General features: G+C 46.6%; 2 long non-coding RNA genes across 3 annotated transcripts; both read left to right on the top strand.

Moving 5' to 3' along the window:
- Window positions 1-1,782: 1,782 nt before the first annotated feature.
- On the top strand, window positions 1,783-2,726 carry LOC119335729. The gene is made up of 3 exons (XR_005161999.1): window positions 1,783-1,832; window positions 1,908-2,565; window positions 2,666-2,726. It is a non-coding gene; the product is annotated as an uncharacterized LOC119335729 (long non-coding RNA).
- A 1,270-nt stretch (window positions 2,727-3,996) lies between these two features.
- On the top strand, window positions 3,997-6,001 carry LOC119342095. Of its 2 annotated transcripts, none has more exons than XR_005165378.1 (4): window positions 3,997-4,201; window positions 5,069-5,162; window positions 5,390-5,449; window positions 5,567-6,001. It is a non-coding gene; the product is annotated as an uncharacterized LOC119342095 (long non-coding RNA). The 2 variants fall into 2 exon arrangements; XR_005165379.1 differs by lacking the exon at window positions 3,997-4,201 and adding an exon at window positions 4,212-4,300.
- Window positions 6,002-8,226: the final 2,225 nt, after the last annotated feature.

The following is an 8,226-nucleotide window of genomic DNA, read 5'->3' on the forward strand; positions in this document are numbered from 1 at the left end:
AGCTCCCATCGTACTATCGAGCGTGGATATGATCTAAGCAATGGGTTCGGCACACACGGTGCAGCTGAAATAGGTTGTGTGTAGTCGGCGCTAGCAAGAGTGGATGGGGCATGGCGTCATGGTGTCCGGTAGCGGTGGGAAAAGCCCTATGGTACCCGGCGACGACGGGGGGACGAGGGGGATTCTGTTCGAGGCGCACAAGACGAAGGGATATGCAGTAGTAGTCACTCATTTACGGCAAAACACAGGGTGCCCTATGCATATTTTCCAGTGGGGAAGAGGTTGACAAATCCTGTTCCTATAGTCTAGATCTAACACCCGAGATGGTACGGGATCACCGTATCATCTGATGAGCCGTATCATCAGATATCCAGTGATACTGTGCATAGGATGATACACTGATACAAGGCCATGTGGTGCGTTAGATGTGAGAAGAAGGGGCAAGATCAAGTTGCTAGCATATTTACATGTCATAGAGTAGAAATGAAATCGTAGATCTAGAATCGGCAACAAAAATTATTAGTTGTTCAATTTTTTATCATGGAAAGGTACGTGCGCAACAAAATTAGTTAGCGGGGATCAATCATTTATAGGAAATTTGAACTTCTGCAGTTGTAAATGGATGACCAAGCGTAAAAGTTGTCGATGGATGATCGTAGAGCATGGGCTATGCGTGGAACCAATATTAGCACCGAGGATTGATATGTCACAACATGTCTAAGAGTATCTCTAGACGATTGCTTAAAAAACAGAGGAGCAAACCGCCAAGTAAAGTTAGTGGGGTAATATTTTACTCCTCCATAGGTGGTCGGACGTAGCCGATCCCCTAAACTTAGCGGAGTAAAAAATTGCATTAGTTTTTTATCCTAGCCACATTAATTAAAAGCATTCAGGTGCGCATCAAGGTCGAGTAACCGCGCTAGCCACGTCTCCTTTTACTGTACCGCACCTCCCCTGTAAAAAGTAGCGATGGCATCAGCGAAAACGCATCCTCTTTTCCTCACAGCCCGCTCTCCACCGTGACGCTAGGGTTCCTAGCCGCCACCGCGCGCACAGCCGGCCAGAGCCACCTCCACTCCGGCGCCCATCGATAGTCCTGCGAAAACGCATCCTCTTTTCCTCACAGCCCGCTCTCCACCGTGACGCTAGGGTTCCTAGCCGCCGCCGCGCGGACAGCCGGCCAGAGCCACCTCCACTCCGGCGCCCATCGATAGTCCTCTTCGCCGTCGCCCGGAGCTGCTCCGCCCATCTCTGTCCGTTCCCGAGTGGACTCGGCCCGCCCAGCAGCCCCTCCACGCCGGCCGGCCGGAGCTGCGCCGCCCACCACTGCAAAGGGGTGGGGGTAGGGGGGCGTAGAGGATGGGGGCAGTAACGTCACACGGTGGAGGTCGCTGGTACGTCGTACTCTGTGTGCACCTCCATGGGATCCCCACGACACACGGCTCTGCCATGAGGTTGTGGTAGAGTTGGTCTTCTTCCCCGCTGGCCAGAAGATGCAAGTGTCTACCCACTTCTTTTCCTTTCTCTCTATAGATAGAAATTGTGCTCTCTCTGAGAATTATTTTTACTTTTTAATGTGTTATTACTTTTGTTCGTGCTGATGCCTTAGGCCGATGTGCTGCTTTGATTCAGTTTTCTCTTCTATGAGGCATGGTAGTACAAATCGTTGAACTTGACAACTGTTGCAGGTCACCACCTGTGGCAAAGATTTGCAGGGAGTGCAAGGTTGTTGTCGGATGCTCAGGAATGCAGCGGGAGTTTGCCTGTTCTCGGCTTCTTGTTCGGAGTTGTATAGTGCCACCCCTGTCGACTCCACCGGCAGCGGGATCCAGGTCCCCTCTGACCTCTTCCTTTGTCCTTGGTTGATAAAAACACTAAGCAATCCTCACATTTCGAAAGTGCTTCAGGTCCAACTCCAGGATATTTGATTCAGTAATCAGCTTCAGTTCCAAGTTTCAGTGCTTCAGAAATATTGGTTTTGGTAATCAGCTTGCCGAGATGGTACCTGGACATAATTTACTTGCGTGCTATAGCGTGTAGAAAATTGTCTAGTTAAATTGATCAGTGTACAATCTCTCGCTAATAGCATATTTTCAGAGGCCACGCTATTTTGTATAGCACGCTATTCATTAGATATGTCTACTCCTGTATTTTCAGTTACCTGTGTGACTGAAAAAATACACTATATGTTACTATGATATATTTCTTAAGTTATGTATAGAACCTCTGCCTATATACTTGGATCACCGGATTGTTATGCATCAAAACTACAGAATTACTACTTACCATTGTAGTGTCGTGTTCTGTGTATACCAATATCTCTACCACTATAATACACCATTCTTGAATTTGGATTCACCACCTACTTGCTTTTTAGTCTGCTCGAGGTCGGCCATGGTGGTCCGGCCCGACCAATGGATGGATGGGGATGAAACCCTAGCCCAACACCCACACATGGATGGATGGGATGGGGCGACGACGACGGCGGCAGCGGCCTTCTCTCGGTGCTTGCTGATGTGGTGGCCATCGACACCGGCAACGAGTTGCAGCACGTAGACATCAAAGGTACTGAGGCCCTCCATCCTCCTCCCCTCCCCTCCCCTCCCCTCACCTCATCTTCTTCTTCTGGATTTTTTGATTTGATCCGTGCGGTTGCTTTCTGCAGGCTGCGGGTGTGACGGAGGAGCACCATGGCGGGCGTGCAGGCCATGGCTCTCTATGTAAGGCCCTTCCCTTCCCTCTCTCTGCTCGGGCCATGCTCAGGCAGTCTTTCTCTTCTCTTCCGCAAAAAAAGTCTTTTCTCTTCATGATCTGAACATGTTGGAGGCCATTATTTCTCCTCTGCCATAGTTTGCTGCTGCTATGTTAACTGAGTGTTGGTAGCCAATATCAAGTGATTTGGAATTTGTTGATCTGAACCGTAAATGTGATGATTTATCACAATTGTCATATGATCGCAATTTTGTTGATCACATTACATCTATGCTCTGTTTGTTTGTTTGCTTAAATCTGTGCTTCCACTTTGAGGTTGAACAACAGGTTAAGGGAGCATTCCTCAATTTTTTTGGGGTTCAACGGAACAGCAGGAGTGTGGAGAATTAAGGCACTCGAGGACTCTGGAATATGGATGGAGAGAACAACAGTTGAAGACATGGATATTGCTGTCCGAGCACATATAAAGGGATGGAAGTTTCTGTTATGGTTGATGACTTTTCTGTATGGCATTCATACCTTTACTGATCATTCAAACTGTGCTACACGAATTTCCATTCAGTGTTAGTGTGAATTGCTGGAGTCATACGAAGTTTACAGAAAACAGCAAAATAGATGGCATTCTGGTCCAGTGCAGTTGTTTAGACTCTGCTTTCTGGACATCATCAAATCAAAGGTATTAATGTAGGCATATTTTGAAAGGTGAATTTTATTTTCCGGGGAAAAAATTGGACGCCTTCCTTGACGCTCTCCTTGAGCTTGTACTCCTCCTTGAGGAGCTCGACCAGCTTGGGCAGCAGGGAGCCCATGGCGCCGGTTGCCATACTCATGGCCATGGCTTGTTGATTAGTATAGTAGCTTTGTTGTTTGCTTGAGGAGTGTATAGCAATTGTTGTACGTTTAGGTGCTACAACGCTGTTCTTTATAGGAGCCGAGCAAGTTCACATCAACACATTAAGGTTATGGAGTAGACAAGGATAATCAAGTATAGTTTGATTAGTATGACAAGTCATGTCAGCAGGATGAATATTTACAAGATTGATTATCTCCCAGGAAGACAAATAGGAAGTATGTTTGCAAGTTTTCATCACTAAATTATACAATTATATAAACTGTGTTCTACTTGAAGTTTGGTCAGTTAAAATCATGTTGACTCGCCTACTGTTTAATGGTTCTATTTTGATCATATAATTAGGTTTACATCTTGACTCGCTTGATTTGATAAATTCCATTCTTACCAAGGGTCATCATTTGTGTATTTCCTCTTTGGAGGGTGATCTCGTCGCCCACGGATAAGCAATCCAAGGAGAAGAGAGTAGGGTCTGCGCCCAACTTGACTCCCTATAAAAGGAGGGGAGGTGGCTGCGAGCATGCCATCAGCGTTGGGTCGATGGTGTTGTGCCTCGGCAGCCGGGATCATGCAATGCAGATGGGAAGCAGCAGTGCCGCCTCTCCCCCCGAGCTCCAGATACATGATAGCAGCATCGAGGTGAGCAGTGGCAAAGGTTCCCACCTGAACATATCGAGCTGTGACACCAGTACGGCCACAATCTCCAATACTACTATGACTGATGGTTGTCCTCCACCCGTGAGTGTTATGCAGATTTGCGTAATTTAACTCCAGTGACGTGGATTTCATTGTGGTAATTTTGTTTATGTAGAAATTGATGCGCTGGAATTAGTAAAGCTGTTATCTTGTTTACAAGTGTGGTGATGCCGATTGTAGAATTGGGCAATCTTGGATCTCCTATCCTTGTGCTGGTTTGATTTCGTTTTGTTCATCTGACTCAGGAATCATGAGGCTATTCATGTCCAACTGAACACAAGCCTTTTTTAATATTTTTTAATATATGCTACTTATGCTTATCTATGCTGAAACTGCATCTGCAAGGCACTGTTTATCCTGCGTTCCAGATCGATGCCACTTTGTTCATGGGTTGGGTTGCCAGTTTCAAGCCACTTAATTTTCGGGTTACGATTGTTGTCAGTGTGGTTGAATAGTACAAATCAATGATCCTGTGTCTGTAGGTTCTGACCTGGTAGTATCATGTATGTACTCAACAAAACATGAACTATGATTCCTGGCTACCATGGTAGTATTATCTGTAGGTGTTGGATTTGTGATGTCTGTAGCGATCTGAATCTGGGCACCTGCGTTTTGTAATAGCCCTGACTTTTTTTTGTTAACTACAACAATTTTTATAGCTCTGTTTTTATTTGATAGAAACCTTGGCCAGCATGTTTATTTGACAATTTTACAAATATATCTTTTCTTCGTTTTGTGTTGGAAAGTTAAGTGTGAACCATTTAGAGAATTCAACAATATGACTCATGCTCATATCCATGTCAATGCTAGGAGGAGAAAAACTACATTCAGAGGTTACAGAATGGCAATGGGTGGCATGGTTAGTGATCACTAGGCCATGAATCTCATGGATCCCATGATACAGGTACATCAAGGAAATTTTAATAAGTTCATGGCACACCATATAATTTAATGTTAGCTTTCTACATTAAATATCAGGAAAAAATTCTTGCAATTCATTTAAATGATGGTCGGGAAATTCCTGTTAAATGAATCTTAACAATAAGGATACAGTCGTCTACATTTAGTTTGCTTTTCTATTGCTAGGTAATCTTCTTATGCCATCATTTTCTGAGTATTTTTATGGTGCAGGTATCTGGTCCAGATCCGACGGAGCCAAGCAAAATCATGCTGCTGCTTCTTCTTTCGATTGTAAGTGAATCCTTTGATGACAGTGCTATTTTTTATTGTATTAATACTGCATCTGATTCACATACTTCATCTAACCTTGTTTGAGAAATTGTGCATGTTTTTGCTTCATTGGTCCAGGAAAATCCAGGTGAAACCTTTCAAGAACTCACGACGACACGCAATGATTATATTTCATTGTGATGGCCGCTGCCGACACAGCTACTATGGGTACACGCAACTTCTATTTCGCTCGTCACCGGAAACCACCGCCCAGATCCATCTCTTCTCAACCATGCCGACGTGGTGGTCAGGGGCGCTTACAACTTGTGAGGACCTGCGTTCTCGCTGTTGATCCGTGATGGCATGGCCTCCCCGCGCCCTAGCCGTGTTCTAGCTGATGGTTTGGGTCTGCCAGCGGAGGGAGAGGGGGACGACCTCTGTCGCTCCTTCTTTCTAGCCTCTTCATCTTGATGAAGCCGTAGGAGTAGAGGGGCACACGCGTGATGGATTTGCTCCAAGCACCTCAAGCCACGCATCTTCAAGGTGATCACTTCATCCACATTCAATGTCAGTTCCCGCGTTTACTCCTTTTTTGGGGTGGATGGATGCGTGATACTCTGATAGTAGCAGGCAGCTGTAGTACATACTGCAAATTGGCACGCTGAAACTAGCCTGCAATTTTCTCAGAAACTAGCCTGCAATTTTCTCAGAAATTTTTATGTCATATGCCAGTGGAGTGGATTATAACATTTCAGTGGAACAAATTGTAGGTATTTCTTGTTTGCTTCTCAAAGAAAAGGATGTTATATTAACTTGATGTTGCTGTTCTTGGTAGGATGAACAAATAGCACCTTGCAGGCTCTTGATTTTTTCTGCGATTCCCTTTGAAAGGATATAAGTTTGCAGTTTTTTTGTCAGTTCTTCTGAAGCAAACAATATGTGATGGATAGCTACAATTATAGCTTCCTTTTATATTATTGTCCTGATCGAGGTTCTTGTAAGGTTAGATATGCCTTGCTTTATATAACGTTGGCTTTATCGCATTGTTAGACATTTGAAAACGTAAGGCTAACAACCGTTAGTTCAATGTTACTAGAGAAATGTGTGTGTGTGTGTGTGAAAATGGCTGTATGGGGTACAATGAGGCGCTTCAACAAGGCAAGTGCGCCACAAGAACGCTCTCAGGAGGCCCGCCATTGGCGGGCCCCAGCCCCTAGTGAACTTCAAACACTTACACAATATATATCATTAAGGTGGCCTTTGTTTGGGCTTTAGCTAGTGATTTCCGGATTCTAGCCCACCCAAAATCGGATTCTCAAACAAACAGTCAGATTCGTACAACAGCTTTGTAGAATCGCACTACGAGGCAAGCGAAGCCGGAAGCTGCGATATACGTGATTCTAGCGATTCTGGACCCTCCCGCAAAAGAAAACAGTTCGTTTTCAGCCCTCCCCCTGTTTCCGGTCTATATTACGAGGAAACTGCCACCGCAGGCACACATCTCTCATCTTCCCCAAAGCTTATCCCCCAGCAGCCGCCGATCCCACCCCACTAGCAGCCGCCGAGCAACGCGGCGGGAGGGACGCCGGGGAGCCACGCCACGCCACCATCGCCATCCGAGCTCGCTCGCGACCACCTGATCCTTCTCTCCGTCTGGCTCCGCCACTGCCGCTTGCCCCTCTCTCCTGTGTAGATCGGCGCGTGACCACGAGACGAGGCGGAGCATGGACGGCGGCTCCACCGCGCCGGGAGCTCGCGCCCGCTCGAGGCCCCTCGAGCTCACGCCCAGCCACGCGAGCTCGACCGCGAGGCCGCGAGGGAGCTACGACCCTTGAGCTTGCGCCCGCCCAGGCCGGCGGCGCCCACGGCCAGGCTCGTCCGGCTGCGGGGGCTGCTCCGGCGCGCACGCGTGTCGTCCGAGCGGCCTGTTCCAGCTTCACCAACCTCCCCGCCCCGATCTTCCTCCTGCGCCGTCTCCTGCATCAAAATCAGATTGACCAGTGCATTCTGGGGCGATGCAGACATTTCACAAGAATTCAGATTTTCCAAAAGCTTGGGAAAACAAACAGTCAACTTCTGATTTTCAAAATCTGTAGCCCTAGCCGATTCTACGAATCCAAGCCACACCTGATTCTTAAGCATTCAAATTTTTGAAAATAAACATGCATAACATATTAACCGTTCACAAGCATATAGTTTCATGGATTGAGATATTCAAATTAAAACCTTCATAATTCATCCAAAAGGCATCACTTCACCGGTCAAGTTTGCTCCAAACACCACAACGTAGCATGTTTTATATTATGGATTGAGGCCAACCATTGACATACATGAGCACAAACTCAAACACCATCCTCGTCAAAGAAATAACCACCACCACCATATACATGCCCACCATCATCACCACCATCATCCTCTCTGCTCACATAACCACCAACACCACCATCCTCACGGCCACCACCATCCTCTGTCGTCGCCACCACCATTCTAAAGAGAGACCTCCGTTTCGGTCAAGATCTCCCCACGAGTGAGCTCCCAATACTTTCAAGCGATTTCATCCTTTGTAGTTGGGTTCATGAACACGATAGCACGATCTTTGACTTGGCATCCCGAAGCCTCTCCTCCTCAAGTGGAAGTCTACACTCCTCTGCCTTCAACTTTCTCTCTTCGGCCACCAACTTGGACTTTGATTTCTCGTCCTCTAGCATCTTGAGCTCATTACACCTTGTCGTCTTCTCTTCTTTGTGTTCGACCGCCAACACCTTCTTGGCCTCAATCATGGCCGCAAGTTCTTCTTT

Source organism: Triticum dicoccoides, chromosome 7B (assembly GCF_002162155.2).
Source record: "Triticum dicoccoides isolate Atlit2015 ecotype Zavitan chromosome 7B, WEW_v2.0, whole genome shotgun sequence".
Taxonomy (NCBI): Eukaryota; Viridiplantae; Streptophyta; class Magnoliopsida; order Poales; family Poaceae; genus Triticum; species Triticum dicoccoides.